Below are 23,942 nucleotides of genomic sequence, written 5' to 3'. Positions count from 1 at the left end.
TCACTCAGTATTTCCCTTGGCAGGGACACATCATGCCTCTGTGATGTGATTTTAGAGGCTTATTAGGAAACCATGGTTTCACAGTGTAGTCAGCTGTCCTTAAATGTGGCATGGTAAGCTTCATTGGCATGGTAAGCTTCATTGGCATGGTAAGCTTCATTGGCCTTATTATAAAAGAATCTGGACATAGGCATATACATTCTTCATAGATGGTGCGAAGGGTAAAGTCATCGGATGAAAAGGGCCATGATCAGTTTGGAGAACCAGAACCAGGCTTCTAACCATAGGTTAATGGTCAAGACTGACAACTAATTGGAACAGTGCTGAATCCTTACTACTCTTTGAATCATATTCTCCCCTTAACTCTCTTAGTGACTGCTCTGATTTACTTCAATAACCAAAGGTGACAGAAGTTTAAGGAGTGTGTGCGAAGGTTAAGTGACACTAACTAATTAATATTTTCTACTTCAATCATTGTCATTCCACATCAGCTTCTCCGACATCTACAGGGTGATGTTTTAGTGAAGCTTCATTTCACTTCTTCGTTTATCTATCTTTTTAAATAAAATAAGATGATGGAAATCAGATCAGTGATCTGGCATGCAGGTTGAGGTTGCTAGAAAATGTACCCTCAAAAAGCAGGCTTAGCCCATGCCAAAGGGATTATGAATTCCAGCAAAGTCAGTGTGATCTGTAGCTAAAATATCCTGAGAAAGAGGTGGTGGAGGAAGTCAGTCTCTATCTATCACTCTCCTGTCAGCTCTATGCCTTACTGACGTCAGTTTACAGGTGAGTGTTGAAGTCATTAAATAGCCATGGCTCTAGCAATGTCCAGGCTTTTTCTCATACATTTACTCCACACCGGCTTGGCCACAGATGTCTCCATGCTAGTATTCTTTCATAGATAAAGCATGGTCCTACCTACGGTGGCTCTTCCAAACAAATTATAACAATCATGGTGCTTCCTTGTTCAGGTATCTCAAATAAACAATCTGAGCTGAGATTTGACTGAGACAGAATGGCACCAGACAAACCAGCATCACTGAAAGGTACTGTCTTGGTTAGCAACAGTGCATTACGCTTCATGCAAAGCCTAGAGGCGGTGGGTGCATCTAAGGGTGCAGAGTGCAGCCGTGAGCGAGCAGGAAGAACCCTACAGTGCAGCAGCATCAACGTGTGCATTCACCTGGAGGCTCAAGGAGACCAGAGGCTTTGTCATAGAAAGAGGCTCTCTGAAAGGTCTGAATGTCTACAGCCCAGAAACAGAGAGAGAGGAGGATGTGAGGGACAACTCAGCCTCACATAAACATCCATGCAGGGACAGATTCATTTGTAAACATAAATATTATTATATTACCACATACACACTCACAATGATTAGTTGTGTACATTGTAAAGGACAGAGACATATTGCTGTTACTGGTGTAGTGGAATATGCCATGCACATAAACAAAGCAATTCAGTCATTTCCTTTCCATTAGTTGTGTCTGTATACATTGTAGATGTCAAATAATGAAACTCAATCCCTTTTTAAAACAAGTAGATGAGCCAAATGGGAAAATTAAAGGAGGGGGGAGATTTACGAGCGGATATTTCAGGTTACCTCACAAACACACAATGTTTTGGCTGGTGATACTCATCACAGAGAAGCAAGCAGTTGAATATGAACCAGACAAGAAGTCTAATGGATGAGAGCACATACAAATACTCCCACCATAGCCACTGTCCTCAGTTCCAGGTTTTAAGGGGATTCTTCAATACTGTCACTGAACAACCAAAACTCAAACAAAGTGACTACTACATGGTCCAAACGGGAAGAGAGTATGGGGGACTCACCGTCCTTCCAGAGCTCAGCCACAAACTTGTCAGTGGACTGGTTGAGCAGTGTGGCCACGTTGTCGTTCAGAGGGTCCATGTTCTTCATCAGCCACTCGTCAGCCTTGTAGTCCACCTGAGGAGAGACAGAAAGACTTAAGCTAAACAGGCTATATGTACCGGTACATAGTGTTAAATAGCTTCCTTTTATCTTGTCTCACTGACTTTCATGTCTGATCAAATTAAATAGCTACCTGGTCAAGAGAAAATGAAGTTATGAGCTGTAAACAAAACCTATTTATTAATTCTTAACATGTGTGAGGACTACTGGTGCTGAGACCAGAACAAAATGTAAATCTGAACATTGTGAGGCAAATCTAATAAGAAAATGGATGCAGATGATATAAACTTTATTTAATGTGGAGAGTCTGGCCTGGAGTGTACACAGGCCCTCTCCAGATGGGAGACCACACTGAGGTGAAAGTTGAAAAATCCTTGATTACGTAACAGTTTAAAATCGGTCTCACACCAATGTGAACCAGATGTGGAGATTGGGAGCACAACTGGGCGTTTGTGCAATTACCTGTTAACTAGAGCTTTAGCAGAGGCATGTCTGCTGCCTCAAAGGCAGAACTTTAAACACTGACTGGTTACAGCGTCGTTCAGAAAGAAAACATGTTCCTCAAGACATTATGGAGCTGAACAATAATTCTCATTTCAAAAACACTGCTTCATCTTTCCAACACTCCAACCCCTAACCAGGCAAAGCAACAAAAAGGTCAAAGGCAAATCAGTTTCTTCGAATGAATGAGGCCACCAATTAATGATTCTATTTGAGAGGACGACCTGAGGAGAGGAAGTCATTTCAGTATATTGAGACCCAGGCTCTGTGTGGACGTACCCTGCCAGCGTAGTGAATGATGCAGAAGTCGGCTTTGTCCTTCAGCTGCCGGGGCTTCTGGAACTTGGGGTGGGTGCCCTGCTCCTGGAGCACCTTGTCTACAAATGTCTTATCAGTGGCCTTGGGGAACCAGCACTCCTCATCCAACAGGGCCAGAACTCCTGGAGGGTTGGTCTGCAGACAGATAAGAGAGAAAGGAGAAGAATCTGATGAAGTTCTTCAGACATCATCTTGAGCAAAATACACCTATATGTGTAAAGATGAAAAACTGACTGGTCTCTCAATGAGGTCGATGCAAGGCTGCAGGTCCAGGCCGAAGTCGATGAAGCTCCACTCGATGCCCTCCCTCTGGTACTCCTCCTGCTCCAGGACGAACATGGTGTGGTTGAACAGCTGCTGCAGCTTCTCGTTGGTGTAGTTGATGCACATCTGCTCAAACGAGTTCAGCTAGAGGGGAGATATGGGGAGAGAAAGAGATGTGAGAGATGAGTATTACAGATCAATAAGATAAGACAGTCCCTCTTGGACATGATTATATGTCTGCAACAAGAGATTAAGGATCTTGAAAAAAAGTTTACCTCAAAGATCTCAAAGCCAGCGATGTCCAGGATGCCGATGAAGGAGGCTCCCTGTCTCTTGGTCCTGTCCAGGGACTTGTTGATGCGGTGGACGAGCCAGCGGAACAGACGTTCATATGTGGCCTTGGCCAGGGCTTCCACTGCAAAGTCAGCCTGAGGAGAGAACCCGAGAGAGATAGAAGACAGCCAGTCTGTTTCTGCTTAGGCCAACTTCATGGACCTGCATAGATTGGCGTTAGTGAATGCAGAAACAGTTAGGAGTGTACAACTGATGAGAACTGGAGAGCAGCTCCTACCTGTTCTTTGGTCTGGGCCTTCTGGACGTAGTCTCGGCCCACTTTGATGCGGGGGGACAGAATGGCCCTGGTAAACTCCATCACATTCAGCCCCAGCAGGTGGCACAGCTTCTGAGCCGCTGGGAGGAGAGACAGGACATCGGGTTACTAGTGACCTGTTAGTGTTGCGACCTGGAGATGGGCACAGTCAGAGCCTTCTATACAGTACAAATAGAGAGCTTTGTATGCAGCCTAACCAGTCTCAATTCAAAACAGTCAGAGGAATATGTAATGAAAGACCTGAGTAAAGCACTAGCGCTTCATTTCACCCCAGCTACCCAAGGATATGGCCACAGTCTGATGTATGACCCATCAGAGTTAAAATCACCAAGGATAAATCTCTATGAAAGCAGAGACACATCCATTTTCCTAATGACAACCAAACTGCATGGCTTACCATTATAGACTGACCATTAATGCAGAGCAACGTGCCAGAAAGAAATGATAAACGACACATTTATTCCTACTAGCCATCTCCTTCTGCTAGCCCTATAATCTCTGAGGTATATGTGTGCACATATGGAAGTAAAATAAAGACAGGCAGCATGAGCCCCGGGGTATAACATACCTGATATGGACCACTACAGTGTGCCTGCATGTCTTTATATTAACATAAACAGGACAAAGAGCTCCAGCCCAGACACTGTCACTGCAGGAGTTCTGAAGAATCTGACCTCTGTTCAGTGAAGTGTCTCTGAGCTGCCAGACTTCATACTGTACTAAGGACAGACATCTGGAGCTGCTGACACTTTGCTATCCTTGTCTCAGACACAACGGTGAAGGATGACTCTACTCTGCTAGTGCTGTGATTCCAGCTGACTCACACTAAGGCCCAATACTGATCAGCAGAATTTTTATGAAGCTCTGCAGTAAGTTATGTGGACCAAGTGAGTGGACTGTTTTTGAGGCTGAGCAGCATATTGTGGGAGGATGATCAATGTTGAAGACTTGCAGCCCAGAGAGTAAGCTCACTGTAAACTGGGACAAAGTATTTTCAGCTGTGTGGTGAGAAATGGTCAAACTTAGGCTGTCTGATTTCAAAGTGTTGGAGTGTTGGTTGGATTGTGTATGGCCTCTGAGGGTATATGATTACCTGTGTTCTCAGGCATGGAGGCCTGGTCTGTGTTCCTCTCCTTCTTGAAGACAACGTTACCAAACTGTAGTACTGCAGACACCACCTTCAGCATGCCTGCAGCCACAAGGGAGAGTGAATCAGACAAGAGGCAAGGAAAGACATTGATACTACATGTATGGCCTAGCGTGTATGTACTCACATACGATCTCCTCATGGGAGAAGCTCATGATGTGCATGGCCTCCATGGTCTCCTGGAAGTTGTCCTTGTCCTGCTGGCCAGGGATGGTAATGTTGCCGTTGGACAGGAAGCGGTAGTTGTTGAAGCCCTCCAGGAGCAGGTCAGCTGAGAGGAGAGGGGTACGGGGAAACTCATCAATAAACCAGTACTATAACAGAACAGCCAAGGCTTATAACATGAGGAGAAATAATGAAAAACAATCAATATGGAATGGTATATAAAATATTGAACGAGCCATTTCTGGAACAGAACACTGAAAAACTGAAAATAATAGACATAGTTGTGATTCTTCTTGCAGAAGACTCTACTGACAATCATTATAATTGGAATGGTGTATAAGATAGTGACTTTTGAGGTGCTCCCCGGCTCCTGCCAGCAGCTGGTAGAAGACATGGAAGGTCCTCTCGTCTTTGGCCTGGCGAACGGCCCTGGACTTCTCCAGCAGGTCTGGTAGTCAGGGAGTCAAGGGCCAATGGAGCAATGCCATCATTCCTGTGCTAGTAAATGGCTTACTGGTTATTGTGCCATGCCTAGTAGAATCTTCTCAAACAAACAATGGATTAGTATGAATTGCTGCTTCGTGCTATACTTGCATGATCTACTGTAAAATAATAAGTATTTATTTCTGTTAACGCCAATCTCAATAGACTTTAATATGTTAAATATGGTCCCAATCTAGGTATACTGGGCATAATTCGCTGGCCCTAAAACAGTAAAGTAATGTGTTTCTGATCCCTTGTGTCTGAGTACAGGGTGTTTTGTCTAACGAGTGACCATTTTGGGCTTCAGGCAAGAGCTCAACTGTGCACGTCACTGGACCTTAGTTTTACAGGAGAGTGAAATGCCCACTGAGTGGGTTGCTGTTTAGTCAGTGTTAACAGAAACCTTGACTACCACCATCTCGGGAAGAGGAATGCCTGTAAAGCACACATTACACTGCTTTATAAATCATATTTGCTGCAACTACAAATCTTGAACAACACGCTATTCTTGAGGGACACAAATTTGACTTTTCTCACATGCATAACGACCAGATATAATTCAATCTTAGAAAACGAAAGCCAGTATTCTCCAAAGTCAACCTAAGCATGAATAAACAAAGGCTGAGTATGAATATATCTAACTCTAAGAACCTAAGTCTATCCACTATCTGGTGAGCATTGAAGTACAGTCTCGCAGTGCGGCACAAATCCCGGAGCCCCTTGAGCCAAACCACGACTATGTATGTACATCTGCAGACTCCTGCATCCCCTCCCCCTTCACTTCCCAGTCTCCCATCTCTGAGGATACAGGTCTCGATGTTGGCCCCAACGATGTATCCGGTCACGTCAAAGTTGACTCTGATGAACTTGCCCTGTAGGGAGGGATACAAAATGTGTAAGGTAACAGTTATAAACATTGTGTGATACTGTAGGCCTCTGTGAGCCCAAAACACAGTCCCCACCGAGTCAACAGTATCACTTCTGCAGACATCAGTGAGGTATAATGTTAGGTCTGGTCGGAAGTGGGGGTGAGACTTGGTGTGTGTGTGTGTGTGCCTGCCAGGATTATGGAAGATGGAAAGCACATGGCCCATTTCTAATCAAGCCATGTCATGCTCTTTAGCAGAGATAGTGTCCTCCTTCACACACCATATCACTGTATTCTGGAGAGGCAGGTCCTACAATGCCTATTTACACAGATGGTCTGTGTATAGACAGTTTACAAATGTGTACATAAAACATACAGTATAGTTATCACATTCAAGACTATTTTAATCCTAGCTGTTTAAACTTACGAAACGTGACGAGTTGTCGTTTTTCACCGTCTTGGCATTGCCGAAGGATTCCAGGATGGGGTTGGCTTGCAGAAGCTGCCGTTCCAGCTCACCCTGTAAAGTGAGGGAGAAACTGAGTGATGCAGAGCCAGTTAATACCACCACCACCACCTAAACCAGCCACTAACCGCTAATGAAAGATGTATTAAATTAGTATGGACAAGTGCCATTGCTTTCACCATAGGGTGGACATGGGAAGTAAAAAGAGCGTGAGAATGGAACCTCTGTTATGCAGTAGGAATCTGCTATATTTTTACCGAATGAATAACCCATTAAAAGTAAGATGATGTCAGTAAGAGGACATTGTACCCAATTATTTCCTAAAATGTTGAGAAACACTAAATGTAAACCATATGGTTCAGATCATCAGCAAAACAGAATATTCAGTGCAATCTGGACTGAGGCTCTCTTTAATAATACATTCCTCAATATCAATACCAGTCTTTGGGGAGAATTTTTGTTTTTGTTTGGCTGAACACAAAATGATTATGCACTAGAATCCTCCTCAAAGGGCCTGATAATAATGCTCTTAAATCAGATGTGGCGGTAGAGTTATGCTCATATTAACATCTGGGTCATAGCCAACCACAGGGCATAGCCAACCACAGGGCACAGTCAACTGTCTCACAGGGTTTGAGAGGCCACTAGTCTACTTCCTCCCCACAAACAGAGAGGATAGAGGGTAAGAAGCAGCACTGCCTGCAGTAACTAAAGTGAGCCATTTTGGGGTGGTGAGAGCAAACCTTCCCCCACACATTCCTGTGGTTGTGATGATGCACCCCTCACTTCCGGGAGGCACTGCTGTGACAGGGGCGGTGGCTACTTCCCAGATCCTCGAGCAGTGGGGACATTCCACCATCCCGCACCTCGCCCACTTTACCCGCTCTAACCAGGGCGCTGCCTGTGTGGGCACAACAGAAATAGCACTGCAACCAGCCTGCCTGTACCGCCCTGGTTTCTCTTCGGGGATGGGACACTGGGGCCTGGGTTTTGTTGACCCAGTGGGACAGAGTTTTCTGTGATTTTAGAGGTTGTGAGGTAGCGCTGCCCAGCCCCACCACAGATATGTGGGACAGGCTCAGCCTACATACGGGTGCAGAGAGAGGTAGGGCTGCTGCCAGGAGGACTGGGGTCTGGCCCACTTAAACATTACTGCAGCCTCTGCTGTGTAGAAGTGTCCTAGGCAACCCTGAAGCACATCCTATAACTCAGGTTTCTAGAGTTTTTGAGAAAAGCACTACAGAGAATACATACACTAAACCCCTGGTTCCAGACAAGACACATTCTTGACAAAATGTTGTCTGAATAGTTAAACATGTCAATGTAAGAGAAGGGAGCATCACTGGGGTAGCTTGTGTTTAATTAGCCCCAATGACTCCACACATAACTCATTTCCAGTGGAATGAAGATGGAGTCGGGGGTGCCTGGCGGGGCAGAACACGACGTGAGGACTATTTTCCTTTCAGGAGCACAACTCAGAGTGGAAATCAGATCTAAACTGTTCAGATCACATAACATGGAGGTATGAGTTCCTCCTCCCACTGTCTGGATCAGAATCTGAGAGCTGCTCCAGTCAAACCTCTCTCTCCTGATGGATGGAGGCTAGGGAAAGGTCCTGTGTACATTTTCACTCCCTCTCTCCTCCTTTACCTACTACACTGCACACTACCTCCCTAATGCACACACATTGTATCAGATCAATGCAATACTTCCACTGCTCTGCCCCACTGAAAAAGCCCCAAGCTCCTGGCTAGCGGATGTCTGGGGCCCACTCCTCTATCAGTGCTGCTACTTGGCCCCCAGCCTCCCCTCTATCAGTACTGCTACTTGGCCCCCAGCCTACCCTCTCCTCTATCAGAGCTGCTACTTGGCCCCCAGCCTCCCCTCTCCTCTATCAAACTGCTACTTGGCCCCCAGCCTCCCCTCTCCTCTATCAGAGCTGCTATTTGGCCCCCAGCCTACCCTCTCCTCTATCAGAGCTGCTACTTGGCCCCCAGCCTCCCCTCTCCTCTATCAGAGCTGCTACTTGGCCCCCAGCCTCCCCTCTCCTCTATCAGAGCTGCTACTTGGCCCCCAGCCTCCCTCTCCTCTATCAAAGCTGCTACTTAGCCCCCAGCCTCCCCTCTCCTCCCGCCCTCCCTTCATCCCCTCGCGCCACATTCCTCTGGCCCGTGCTCACAGGGACCCTAATTGGACACAGAGGCAGCATGTTGTGAGAGGGCAGTGGCCTGTAGTGGACTGGTGTATTCTGGCACAGGGACCCAGGTACAGAGTTACAGCCAGGATAACGCCACACATCAACACATATACAACCTGGGTGAGTGTGTATCTATAGACTATAGATGTTTAATCTTAGCAGCATCTGCTTCAGCAAAGCTTTACAGAGAAAAAAAAAAGTTTGGATTTGGGGAAAGAAAAATAGCTCCTGGGCAAACTGAGTGGGGGAACAATGAGGGCCAGTAAATATCGAATTTACACTCAGAAGTATCCACAGCGGAATATTGAGTTGCTGTAATGTTAGAAGTCTATGTGGGGGAACAGTGGATCATGAATCAAGCTGAAACATGCAGTGCAGTGTATTAGTCCCAGGTGAGCCTCCATTGTTACTGAAGCGCACCCATGTTATGCAGCAGAGAGACAATAGTAGCTTCATTTCATTCCCCAAGATGTCCAAGTGAGGATCAAGATGGAGATAGGAAGGTCAAAGCATTCCCACATCACTGACCCACCATGTGCTTATTGATTAGGGACAATAAAGGAGAATGGTTGAGATATTAGAGGGTTGTCGTGGCAGAGGGTTTGGAGAGACAAAGTCTGATGTGATTTCACAGTTCACACCAAATCCTCTCATTCCCATGTACATTCAAAATGGGAACGACAAAGATAAATATGACTGGAACCTAACCACAAACAGCACATGCACATGGGGTTAGTTATTGTTCTAAGGTCACAGAAAATAAACAGTCACTGTGTTACAAATGACAAATATTTGTTTCACTTGTGCTTTTTAAGGGTTACTGTATGTTGACACTGTTGGGCATTTCCTTAAAATAAACCTAAAACAACTGATAAAACACAATGTAATACGAGTCTGTCGGTTTGATAACAGACTTAAACGTTTTGCCAGCACAAACAAATACCACATATACTGTAGCCAGCAGAGATAAGTTCATGGGAGAAGACAGTACAGTTTGATTTCGGAAGGGCATGCAAAAACATCCAAACTGAGCACAACTGTTTTAGAAAGTGGGGAAACACTTGCCTGGAGCTTGTTCAACGCTTTAGGAGATTCGGGCTGTTTGTTTCAGGTAATAAACAAAGGGAAGGGTTAGACCTGAGGAGGCGCTTATGTCAAACACAAGCCATTAGCAGTGAACCTACTGGTGGCTAACATTATCCTGCTAACATTTGGCTCTGACAGAATGGCACTGAGCACCACGGAGCTAGAGCTGAGAACGTTCAGGTTAAGGTGGTACTAAACAACAAACTGATTAGACTCTATTAGAGGAGCTACGTTAGCCATTAGCATCAGGGGTCATTAAACTAGAACACATTTGTTTAGAAGTCAGTTGAGTACACACTGTGATAAAGACTCTGCCTTTGTGTCCAGCATGGACACATTGGAGGGTTTAACAGGAGTTCGGTAAGGGAGCAGGGAAGGAGGGAATGGAAACACTCACAGGAATGTTGTGGTCTTTGCGTCCTTTGTGTGACGAGGCGACGTGGGCCAGGTACTGGATGACCTTTTTGGTGTTTTCTGTCTTGCCGGCGCCCGACTCGCCTCTGTGTGTGAGGAGGAGACAGGACCAATACACATAAGATTAAACAGAGGAAGAAGAGAGGGTGGTGAGAGCGAGAGGAGGGGGGAGTGGAGGGATGAGGGTGAGCAAAGAAACAGGTCTAATCTACTCCCAAGCAGGCCTCATAAAATAATCAACATTTCAGCACTGCTGAACACTTCCGGCAAATACTTGTATAACCCTTTGTCTACTGTTATAAATGTGCCTTTGGTTGCCAGACAGAGCCAAGCTTCCTGGAAGGCTTCCACATATAATCTCAACCAAAGACAGTCAAAAATACAGTCAAAACACATAAACGACCCAGCCCAGCCCATAGGTTCATCATGTCAGATGGGATGGCTCAGCTCAGCCCTGGGACATACTATAGACTAGACTAGAGAGAGTCTGATACTGTTGTTTGTTTTCCCTGCTCTGTCTGTTTTTAACTCCAGGGTCCTGCGGTTGGGTGGGCAGGTCTCCAGGGTTTCTAGGCTCTGCTTTTGGCCCGGCTCTAATGACAGGGGCGTCCGCAGCTCCGCCAGGACCCAACTCTCACTCCCCTCCAGACCCAGCACACAGCCACATACCCTTGGCTTTACCATAGCCAGCTATTAGCTCTCCACACAGAATGCTGGCTTAATGGATAAATGGCCAGAGTGCAACTCAATGCGAGTCTCCCCCTCTACACTTTGTATATGGGTGGTGTGGGGGTATAGTGTAATATATGTTAATCAAATGCCATTTCAGGACCCAACTCTCACTCCCCTCCAGACCCAGCACACAGCCACATACCCTTGGCTTTACCATAGCCAGCTATTAGCTCTCCACACAGAATGCTGGCTTAATGGATAAATGGCCAGAGTGCAACTCAATGCGAGTCTCCCCCTCTACACTTTGTATATGGGTGGTGTGGGGGTATAGTGTAATATATGTTAATCAAATGCCATTTCAGATTATTTTGATGTCACATTACAATTGTGAGAACAGTGTGATGTTTTAGGTCGAAATGACAACATCAGATTTGGGCATGGGACATACTTTTCTTAATTCCAAGCAGACTGGCTTTCTGTATTAGCCAATCTTCTTGTTCAAGCACAAGGTAGCCAGGTCATCAGTGTGTGAGGCCTGTGACTCTTGCATCAGTGTGTCACACTCTTAAGGTGAGAGATTCCACAGGTCTGTGACCCAGTGCACCACTCCCTGTTCTGTAAACCAAATTACTTACTCATCATGTGGACTGGTATGTAAACCAGTTCTCACTGGTTTTCAATGACAGGGAGACTGGATTCTCTCTCAGATAGTACAACAGAGTAGGTTTCTGGTCGGACATGACAACTTTATAAGATGGTGTAAGATTGGTGTGCTAATTGCTGTGATAATGGGTCGGTCTAAATGAGATCATTGGCATATAGCCCTCAAGCACTCGGCAGGTAGCATCCTGGCCAACAGGGGGTGTAATTGTTTGAAGACTCTCACATCCAGTGCTGCATATGCAATGGCCACTAAATGGAAACCTAGCGTCTGAGTGGCAGTTAATTTTGGAGATGGAGACTCAGGGCTGTGTACCAAACCACACTCATAACTCCCTCTACTCTGCACAAAGTTCCTCAAAGGCCAACTTAGTTCCATAACTACATCATAAAGCTTTTTAGATCTAGTCCATCATTGAAAACCAGCAGTATGGCAGGACCTGGCAAATCACCTCAGTATAACTCCCATTCTGACCAACTAACAGATGCTAATGCTACTCACTTCACTCCCACATACTGTAGGCTTGTTCTGCCTTCTTCTCTGAGTCTAAGAGCTGTATTATAAATCTGAAAGGAGTAGGGCTGACCCCAATTAGTCGACTGGTCGATTGTTTGGTCGTTAGGTTGTTGGTCGACCGAGATTGTTTTAGTCGAGCAGTAAAAAATATGTATTTATATATTTGCGCCCATCTCAGTGAACTAATCCATTGCAGAGGCCTAGACTAAAAGCCAATTTATGCTTGATTTGAAAATGTGGTCGGAGGCTCCATATGGAGGGTGTGACGCAATTGCGGAGCTTCCAGAGGCCAAATCGAGCTCTGTACCGCATCGCCATGTGCCTCCCAAATGTTTTAACAATGCGGAGGGCTCTGTATAGCTCCGCATTGACATGATTGGTTGACGGTAGGTGGGGGCGTTACATCCTGTATAAACACAAACTCACGTCCTTGACAACAGCTCTGCACTGCTCCACGAAGCTTCTACCCCTGACTTCTGCTGAGGCCATTCTTGCCCAGACTTCTTCTGAGGCCATATCACTGTAAATGCTGCATGGCCAATACAGACATCGGATTGACCATGCGCCCAGATGCACAATGCACTTCTCTCTTCAGAATGCGCTCTCTCCCGCCAATTTGTGTACATTCATTGTTTCATAACTTCATTGTGTGAATTTTTTATGTTTGATTGTTAGTGTATATCAATTCGCCATTATATATACAGTGAGGGAAAAAAGTATTTGATCCCCTGCTGATTTTGTACGTTTGCCCACTGACAAAGAAATGATCAGTCTATAATTTTAATGGTAGGTTTATTTTAACAGTGAGAGACAGAATAACAACAACAAAAATCCAGAAAAACGCATGTCAAAAATGTTATAAATTGATTTGCATTTTAATGAGGGAAATAATTATTTGACCCCCTCTCAATCAGAAAGATTTCTGGCTCCCAGGTGTCTTTTATACAGGTAACAAGCTGAGATTAGGAGCACACTCTTAAAGGGAGTGCTCCTAATCTCAGCTTGTTACCTGTATAAAAGTAACCTGTCCACAGAAGCAATCAATCAATCAGATTCCAAACTCTCCACCATGGCCAAGACCAAAGAGCTCTCCAAGGATGTCAGGGACAAGATTGTAGACCTACACAAGGCTGGAATGGGCTACAAGTCCATCGCCAAGCAGCTTGGTGAGAAGGTGACAACAGTTGGTGCAACAGTTATTCGCAAATGGAAGAAACACAAAATAACTGTCAATCTCCCTCGGCCTGGGGCTCCATGCAAGATCTCACCTCGTAGAGTTGCAATGATCATGAGAACGGTGAGGAATCAACCCAGAACTACACGGGAGGATCTTGTCAATGATCTCAAGGCAGCTGGGACCATAGTCACCAAGAAAACAATTGGTAACACACTACGCCTCGAAGGACTGAAATCCTGCAGCGCCCGCAAGGTCCCCCTGCTCAAGAAAGCACATATACAGGCCCGTCTGAAGTTTGCCAATGAACATCTGAATGATTCAGAGGAGAACTGGGTGAAAGTGTGTGGTCAGATGAGACCAAAATCGAGCTCTTTGGCATCAACTCAACTCGCCATGTTTGGAGGAGGAGGAATGCTGCCTATGACCCCAAGAACACCATCCCCACCGTCAAACATGGGGGTGGAAACATTATGCTTTGGGGGTGTTTTTCTGCTAAGGGGACAGGACAACTACACCGCATCAAAGGGACGATGGACGGGGCCATGTACCGTCAAATCTTGGGTGAGAACCTCCTTCCCTCAGCCAGGGCATTGAAAATGGGTCATGGATGGGTATTCCAGCATGACAATGACCCAAAACACACGGCCAAGGCAACAAAGGAGTGGCTCAAGAAGAAGCACATTAAGGTCCTGGAGTGGCCTAGCCAGGACCTTAATGTGCTTTGCTTTATCATGGCCAGGTCGCAGTTGTAAATGAGAACTTGTTCTCAACTGGCTTACCTGGTTAAATAAAGGTGATTTTTTTTTTTTTTACTTAATCCCATAGAAAATCTGTGGAGGGAGCTGAAGGTTCGAGTTGCCAAACGTCAGGCTCGAAAACTTAATGACTTGGAGAAGATCTGCAAAGAGAAATGGGACAAAATCCCTCCTGAGATGTGTGCAAACCTGGTGGCCAACTACAAGAAACGTCTGACCTCTGTGATTGCCAACAAGGGTTTTAGTACTAAGTCATGTTTTGCAGAGGGGTCAAATACTTATTTCCCTAATTAAAATGCAAATCAATTTATAACATTTTTGACATGTGTTTTTCTGGATTTTTGTTGTTGTTATTCTGTCTCTCACTGTTCAAATAAACCTACCATTAAAATTATAGACTGATCATTTCTTTGTCAGTGGGCAAACGTACAAAATCAGCAGGGGATCAAATGCTTTTTTCCCTCACTGTATAACCAGAAGTACATTTATCGTTAATTCCTATCATTTCTAATCTACAATGTTTGTTACTTTGGTTACGGTCATTTATTTTAATGCATTCAATATTATTATTCCAGTCTTCCTGTTCTCATTGTGGGAGTGGACACATTGTTTGCAGAGTGTCACCGGCTTCATCAATAAGTGCATCAACGACGTTCTCCCGACAGTAACCGTACGTACATATCCCAACCAGAAGCCATGGATTACAGGCAACATCCGCACCGAGCTAAAGGCTAGAGCTGCTGCTTTCAAGGAGCAGATCACTAATCCGGACGCTTATACGAAATCCCGCTATGCCCTCAGACGAACCATCAAACAGGCAAGCGTCAATACAGGACTAACATTGAATCCTACTACACCGGCTCTGACGCTCGTCGGATGTGGCAGGGCTTGCAAATCAATATGGACTACAAAGGGAAACCCAGCCACAAGCTGCCCAGTGACGCGAGCCTACCAGACAGGTTAAATGCCTTTTATGCTTGCTTCGAGGCAAGCAGCCCTGAAGCATGCATGAGAGCACCAGTTGTTCCAGACGACTGTGTGATCATGCTCTCCGTAGCCGATGTGAGCAAGACATTTAAACAGGTCAACATTCACAAGGCCGCGGGGCCAGACGGATTACCAGGACGTGTACTCAGAGCATGCGCTGACCAACTGGCAAGTGTCTTCACTGACATTTTCAACCTCTCCCTGACCGAGTCTGTAATACCTACATGTTTCAAGCAGACCACCATAGTCCCTGTGCCAAGAAAGCGAAGGTAACCTGCCAAATGACTACCGCCCCTTAGCACTCACGTCGGTAGCCATGAAGTGCTTTGAAAGGCTGGTCATGGCTCACATCAACACCATCATCCCGGAAACCATAGACCCACTCCAATTCTCATACCACCCCAACAGATCCACAGATGACGCAATCTCAATCAATCACACTCCACACTGCCCTTTCCCACCTGGACAAAAGGAACACCTATGTGAGAATGCTGTTCATTGAATACAGCTCAGCGTTCAACACCATAGTGCCCACAAAGCTCATTACTAAGCTAAGGACCCTGGGACTGAACACCTCCCTCTGCAACTGGATCCTGGACTTCCTGACGGGCCGCCCCCAGATGGTAAGGGTAGGCAACAACACATCTGCCACACTGATCCTCAACACGGGGGCCCCTCAGGGGTGCGTGCTTAGTCCCCTCCTGTACTCCCTCTTCACCCACGACTGCGAGGCGAAGCACGACTCCAACATCATCATTAAGTTTGCTGACGAAACAACGGTGGTAGGCCTGATCACCGACAACGATGAGACAGCCTATAGGGAGGAGGTCAGGGACCTGAACGTGAGCAAGACAAAGGAGATGATCGTGGACTACTGGAAAAGGAGGGCCGAGCACGCCCCAATTCACATCGACGGGGCTGTAGTGGAGCGGGTCGAGAGCTTCAAGTTCCTTGGTGTCCAACAAACTATCATGGTCCAAACACACCAAAAAAAGTTGTGAAGAGGGCACAACAACGCCTTTTCCCCCACTGAAAAGATTTGGCATGGGTGTCCAGATCCTCAAAAAGTTATACAGCTGCACCATCGAGAGCATCCTGACCGGTTGCAACACCGCCTGGTATGGCAACTGCTCGGCATCTGACCGTAAGGCACTACAGAGGGTAGTGCATACGGCCAAGTACATCACTGGGGCCAAGCTTCCTGCCATCCAGGACCTATATACTAGGCAGTGACAGAGGAAGGCCCAAAAAATTGTCAAAGACTCCAGTCACCCAAGTCATAGACTGTTCTCTCTGCTACCGCACGGCAAGCGGTACCAGAGCGCCAAGTCTAGGTCCAAAAGGCTCCTTAACAGCTTCTACCCCCAAGACTGCTGAACAATTAATAAAATGGCCACCTGGACTATTTGCATTGACCCCCCCACTCTGTTTATTATCTATGCATAGTCACTTTACCCCTACCTACATGTACAAATTACCTCGACTAACCTGTACCCCCGCACATTGACTCGGTACCAGTACCCCCTGTATATAGCCTCATTATTGTTATTTTATTGTGTTACTTTTTTTTCTTTTTTTTGTACTTTTTTTCTCTTTTGTAAATATTTTCTTAACTCTATTTTCTTAAAACTCCATTGTTGATTAAGGGCTTGTAAGTAAGCATTTCACGGTAAGGTCTACACCTGTTGTATTTGGTGCATGTGACAAATACAATTTTATTTTATTTTATTTGTGAGAAACAAGTTTTGGTTTATTTAATTCAATTTACGAGTTCTGTCAATTTAGTCATTGTCTTTTGCTTGGAGCGCTCCTGTCAATGTTGAGTAAGGATGCGCACGCATAGAAGTAGGCCTATAGGCTACCTGGCCTGCGCGCAAATATAGGCATATACAGTGCATTCGGAAACTTTGCACTTTTTCCACATTTTGTTATGTTACAGCCTTATTCTAAAATTGATTAAATTGTTTTTTCCCCTCATCAATCTACACACAATACCCCATAATGACAAAACAAAAACAGGTTTTTCGAAATGTTAGCAAAAATTGAGCAATTGATTGGTCGAAAGAACAGACGACTTTCAGTCGACCAAAACTTTTTTTTTTGTCGGGGACAGCCCTAGAAAGGAGTGACTGGGATACAGCTCTGCATGGAGGAAATCTCCAAAAGTGAACTCAAGGACGAGAGGGGGCACATCACTGAGACCCTACTTAAAAGGTGCAGCCACATTAGCCTCAGCGCCAGACAGGTTCATTTTCCAGTTCATAAAGCTGCTGAGTTTCCTCTGGACTCGGCCCACCTTAAAAAAAAAAAAAACTGTCCTGCTTGATAGATGGTGTCAGAGCAGGACTTGGCAGGCTGAGGCGATCTGTTTGCCTTACTGGGCAGTTTAATGAGGTAATGTTTCAGGAGCAGGACAACTAGAATACTGAAGGAGCAGGGCAGAGGCCTCTGAGAACATCATCAGGTACATTAGCATGGTTAGATAAAGGATTGGCCTGATAATACAGTGGCTTGCGAAAGTATTCACCCCCTTGGCATTTTTCCTATTTTGTTGCCTTACAACCTGGAATTAAAATTGATTTTTTGGGGGTTTGTATCATTTGATTTACACAACATGCCTACCACTTTGAAGATGCAAAATATTTTTTTATGTGAAACAAACAAGAAATAAGACAAAAAAACTGAAAACTTGAGCGTGCATAACTATTCACCCCCACAAAGTCAATACTTTGTAGAGTCACCTTTTGCAGCAATTACAGCTGCAAATCTCATGAGGTACGTCTCTATAAGCTTGGCGCATCTAGCCACTGGGATTTTTGCCCATTCTTCAAGGCAAAACTGCTCCAGCTCCTTCAAGTTGGATGGGTTCCGCTGGTGTACATCAATCTTTAAGTCATACCACAGATTCTCAATTGGATTGAGGTCTGGGCTTTGACTAGGCCATTCCAAGACATTTAAATGTTTCCCCTTAAACCACTTGAGTGTTGCTTTAGCAGTATGCTTAGGGTCATTGTCCTGCTGGAAGGTGAACCTCCGTCCCAGTCTCAAATCTCTGGAAGTCTGAAACAGGTTTCCCTCAAAAATGTCCCTGTATTTAGCGCCATCCATCATTCCTTCAATTCTGACCAGTTTCCCACAGCATGATGCTGCCACCACCATGCTTCACTGTGGGGATGGTGTTCTCGGGGGGATGAGAGGTGTTGGGTTTGCGCCAGACATTGCGTTTTCCCTGATGGCCAAAAAGCTCAATTTTAGTCTCATCTGACCAGAGTACCTTCTTCCATATGTTTGGGGAGTCTCCCACATGCCTTTTGGCGAACACCAAACGTGTTTGCTTATTTTTTTCTTTAAGCAATGGCTTTTTTCTGGCCACTCTTCCGTAAAGCCCAGCTCTGTGGAGTGTACGGCTTAAAGTGGTCCTATGGACAGATACTCCAATCTCCGGTGTGGAGCTTTGCAGCTCCTTCAGGGTTATCTTTGGTCTCTTTGTTGCCTCTCTAATTAATGCCCTCCTTGCCTGGTCCGTGAGTTTTGGTGGGCGGCCCTCTCTTGGCAGGTTTGTTGTGGTGCCATATTCGTTCAATTTTTTAATAATGGATTTAATGGTGCTCTGTGGGATGTTCAAAGTTTCTGATATTTTTTTATAACCCAACCCTGATCTGTACTTCTCCACAACTTTGTCCCTGACCTGTTTGGAGAGCTCCTTGGTCTTCATGGTGCCGCTTGCTTGGTGGTGCCCCTTGCTTAGAGGTGTTGCAGACTCTGGGGCCTTTCAGAACAGGTGTATATATACTGAGATCATGTGACAGATCATGTGACACTTAGATTGCACACAGGTGGACTTTAACTAATTATGTGACTTCTGAAGGTAATTGGTTGCACCAGATCTTATTTAGGGGCTTCATAGCAAAGGAGGTGAATACATATGCACACACCATGTTTTGAAACAAGTTTTTTTTTTTTCATTTCACTTCACCAATTTGGACTATTTTGTGTATGTCCATTACATGAAATCCAAATAAAAATCCATTTAAATTACAGGTTGTAATGCAACAAAATAGGAAAAACGCCAAGGGGGATGAATACTTTTGCAAGGCACTGGAACACTGAAATATACACTTATAACAATTTTGTTTGATATGTTAAATTAAGTCAATGTCATTACCCCCATTTGAAAAGCAAGCAGATTTCAATAATGTGAAATGTTTCAGTGAAATGTCAGTGAAAAGGATGTTCTGTCAAGAGAAATGATCCCAATAGAGTAGTAGGATACTCACGTGCAAAGGATTGATTGGTCTTCACGATCTGTGGGAAGAAAATAAAAAGACAGAGTCCGAATCAGCCTATTGCACTACAGATAATGTGCACACACACATAGGCTATTTCATGACATCCAGACAAGAAAGAAGGAGCACCCCCCATGCAGTAAAATGCAAATTCATTACTTAAAAATCATACAATGTGATTTTCTGGATTTTTGTTTTAGATTCCGTCTCTCACAGTTGAAGTGTACCTATGATAAAAATTACAGACCTCTACATGCTTTGTAAGTAGGAAAACCTGCAAAATCGGCAGTGTATCAAATACTTGTTCTCCCCACTGTATATTGAAAAACAAGATATTCAATGCGACACAGGGAAACCCAGATGAAAGCTGCCAATTTGGCAAGCTGTCTTCCTCCACACTGTAAGACAAGTGTTTAATCCAGTAAACACAAGCAAGGGATGAGGTTAAATAGTACTGGGCCTAAGTCTCAGATGTAGCTGAATATCACTGAGTGTATACAGGTGCTCTGAAACTAGTGCATAATAATGTTTCCATAACCTTTTATTCTGCCAATGATGGTATGATAAGATCCCTTGCTAGCTACGATTGGGGGCTACTAAATGAAATCAATATTCCATTTTAATTTGAACGGCAAGCTAGACAAAATTAAACGGGCCTATTTATTTAATGAATATGAATTCAGAGGGCAGAAATCATTAAATATTAAAGCATTAGACCTCTCACTAAAGCCTTCAGTCATACAAAAGTTATACTTAAATCCAAACTCGTTCTCTAGCAGATTAGTAAGAATATCTCACCCCATGTTCAAGAATGGCCCTTTTCCCTTTATTCAGATTACAACCTCTCTCTTTCGGTTATTTGAAAATCTCCAAAATATCGCTATTTTAAAAATAAGCCATAGGAAGTTGGTTGCAATTTCAGTTTAATACACCAGAAAAGACAGATCAAATATTATGGTTATACTCAAATATGTGTATATATATGTAGCTTGTTTTTGGTCGCAGGTTCAGGAATGGCTGAAGAATTGCAACATTTACCTGGAGATAACTCTGCAAATAGCACTGTTGGGTGATTTAAAAAGGCATAGTCAATCTATCAATAATATAATAATACTCTTTGAAATTTTTTAAATCTTTAATTTACAATCTGTAGAAACTATGAGAATAGAAAGGTTCTGAGTTTTTGTGAAACACCACAGCACAGAAAAATATATGGCAAATAGAATGGTGTTCAGAGATAGATGGGAGGGGTTGAGTGGAGCTGAAGGGTGGGACTAAAAATAACATGCTAACTAATGTAAAATATACTGTGTCCGTAAAATGTATAAAGGTTCTGAACTTTTGTGAAACAGCACAGTTAAAAAATATATGGCAAATAGAAATCAAAACTGGATGGTTTTCAGCTAAAATGGGAGGGGTTTGGGATTGGATGGGACTCAAAACAAACAAAAGATAACTATTGTAAAATATACTGTGTCCGTAAAATGTATAGTATGTATAAGCTGGAAGTAGAAACATAAGTGTTGTTGTCCATTAGTTTACTCCAATTAGGGGAGGGATGGTAGGGTTAGGGGAAAATAATAAAGGAACATATATTTAAAAAATACACACACACACACACACACACACACACACACACACACACACACACACACACACACACACTTTAAAATATATATATATGGGGGATTGGAAATGATGCAGACAATTACATTGATGGAAGCCACAGTCTATCTGCAATATTAAAGCTGATTTAGCCCCTAAAAAAAATCTACATTCAAATAGCCTAGAACAGGGCTCTCCAACCCTGTTCCTGGAGAGCCAGGTTTTTTTCTCCAACCCTAATCAAGCGCACCTGATTCTAACAATTAGCTGGTTGATAAGCTGAATCAGCGTAGTTACAACTGGGTTTGGAGTGAAAACCTACAGGAGGGTAGCTCTCCAGGAACAGGGTCGGAGACCCCTGGGTTAAAAGCATAGATAGAGACAGATGTTAGATAGAGCAGTGCTCTACCAGAGAACTACCTGCTGCAGCTGCTATCCTCATGATTCTCCTTCTGCCTCTCATTATTCAACCCCTCAGCATCTATTCACCATCTCCTCTAACAAGAACCTGCTCTGTGGACTGGACACACAGTAACTCAACTATTTTTTTCTCCATAGATTGACTCTGATGAAGCTCTTTACTGGGTGTTGTGGAGGCATGCTAGTTTATCTGAGTGGCTATCAGCCCCAAAAATGTTATGGAACAGGAGCTGTCAGAATGATGTGACAGGCACTCTCCCAACCCTTGAATGTATGGGAAATGAAATCACAAAGTTATTTGGGGATAGGTGACATAGCTGACATGACACAGTGACACATGAGCATGAACACCAGAAGGTAAATTATATCATCCAGAGGGAATAGAGGCTGCCGCCCCTGTAACCCTGTAACACAGAGTCAACACCATCAGGGTATGAAGCTATTTGAGTCCAGGTGGAAACATTTTGTAATGCGGACAAACATCACAGCCACCTCTGTGTTTGGATAACCTTTTCTCCTAAAATGCAGCCAACATTCTGACGCTGTAAGGATGGAGTCCTCAACATTCCTGTGGAAGAAAGACAGAAGTTGTTTCATTTCCTGTGGAAATCCTCCAAACGTACCTTAGATTCCTAAACATCAATATCACTGGGAGGAATGACCCCCCCACTAATACCACCACCTCTTACCACCTCCATCAATATCTAACCAGTATTGCTGTGCTCCCCAATCTCTGAATGGGTTTGATTTCACAGCCCCACTGCTGTAGGTTACACTGATAAAGTTGGCTTGTCACATTAAAATATGTCTGTGTAGCCCCGGGAACAGAGGACGCTGTGATTGGTCTCTGTCTCCAGCAGAGCGTATCCACTCCTCTGTCTGCTGAACCAGCAGCCTGCCTGACGCCCCTAAATCTACCCACCCTGGGGATGACGCTTTGAGCCAGGGAGAGAGTGGGAGAGGGGTGAAGTGAGGACACACAGATTCTTTGTGTGCATGTGCATCATGAATAGCTAATTAATCCAATGCAATTTTTAAAAGAGAAAGGCATGTCGCAAACAGTGAAAACTGACATGACAGCCACAGTGGATGGTTATAGATTAAACCGACAGAGCACTCTCCAAAGGGATCAGAGGGACAAAAGCTTACTGTGTATGTGTTGGTTACAAGTCTGGTCCTATAGCAACCCCCTCCCACTCTGTGTCTCTGTCATAGCTCTGTCCTCACTCCCTAAAAGCTCATTGTGCCTCAGCTCCATTCAGACTCACCCTGGTGGCCCATGGTATGAAGTGTTGTCAGTGTGAGGTGGCCTGTGGAGGTCTGGGGGTGACTTAGCCACACTGAAGGTCACCATAGGTGCCCTTTGAGGCCACTGTGTTTACCTAGCCAGCCCCATGTCCCTCTGACTAACAGACTGGACAGCCACAGAGGGCAGCTGTCAGCGCTGGACCCTGCGTCATGGCTACATTACCCCCCAGCCCAAGCCCATGTTTGATCAGAAGATAAAGAGCTTACATAGTTTTATTAAGCCCACAGATCCGGGACTGTGACCTCATGACAGATTTGAACAATGAGTCCCAGGAACAAATATAACTCTACGGATTATCATCTTTAAACTCAAATTATGGTTGGAATGGTAAATAGTTCATAAATAATTAAATAATTAAAAATAAATAATTTGTCATTTAGCAGACGCTCTTATCCAGAGCGACTTACAGGAGCAATTAGGGTTAAGTGCCTTGCTCAAGGGCACATCGACAGATTTTTCACCTAGTCGGCTCGGGGATTAGAACCAGCAACCTTTCGGTTACTGGCACAACGCTCTTACCCACTAAGCTACCTGCCGCCCTTCATGTCGGTCACCTTTCATCAGAGGACTGACTCGCTACCTGAATGTCTACGAGGTGTTATAGGCATGACCTTTTGTTATGTCACTATAGTGAGAACTGCTGCTGGCGACAAGAGTCTGTGTGAGACACTGATAAATGACCATTTTGTTCAGCGCTCCTATTTTTTTAGTGATCCAATTGACATTTTAGTCATTTAGCAGACGCTCTTATCCAGAGCGACTTACAATTAGTGAGTGCATACATTTTTCATACTGGCCCCCCGTGGGGGGGTGCAGTCACAGACAGGGTACTCTTTTGTCCTCCCAGAGACACATTGTCTGTTTCTACTCATACCTGACTATTGCTCTATTACAGACAACCTTTCCTCTGCCTCAGCCAACCCCAAAAGCTATTGCTCTCCAAATTGTATGCGTCTGATGAGAATAACAAAACGGGAGGGATGATCGATGGGTTGCTGAGTAGAACTGGCCAGGTTCCTGTGACTACACACCAGACTCCAAAAGTTTGATTACTCTGCAGAGCTTTTCACTGTGTTTTCATGAGAATAACTTATATGAA

At 44.6% G+C, this 23,942-nt stretch overlaps 1 pseudogene across 1 annotated transcript in view; it reads right to left on the bottom strand.

Moving 5' to 3' along the window:
• The window catches only part of LOC311104311 (myosin-10-like), a 64,742-nt pseudogene that overhangs the window by 13,667 nt on the left and 27,133 nt on the right, over nt 1-23,942 (bottom strand). The window contains exons 4-15 of the transcript XR_014615801.1: nt 19,501-19,528; nt 10,435-10,541; nt 6,720-6,869; nt 6,233-6,296; nt 5,291-5,389; nt 4,904-5,047; nt 4,723-4,818; nt 3,591-3,709; nt 3,295-3,447; nt 2,990-3,163; nt 2,717-2,890; nt 1,837-1,951 (exon numbers count right to left, since the gene is read on the bottom strand). The product of XR_014615801.1 is annotated as a myosin-10-like (transcript). The remainder of the gene's footprint in view (nt 1-1,836; nt 1,952-2,716; nt 2,891-2,989; nt 3,164-3,294; nt 3,448-3,590; nt 3,710-4,722; nt 4,819-4,903; nt 5,048-5,290; nt 5,390-6,232; nt 6,297-6,719; nt 6,870-10,434; nt 10,542-19,500; nt 19,529-23,942) is intronic.

This window comes from Coregonus lavaretus (assembly GCF_964263955.1).
Source record: "Coregonus lavaretus genome assembly, chromosome: 28".
Taxonomy (NCBI): domain Eukaryota; kingdom Metazoa; phylum Chordata; class Actinopteri; order Salmoniformes; family Salmonidae; genus Coregonus; species Coregonus lavaretus.
The sequence above is the reverse complement of the archived record's forward strand: the minus strand, read 5'-3'. Positions and strand labels throughout refer to the sequence as shown.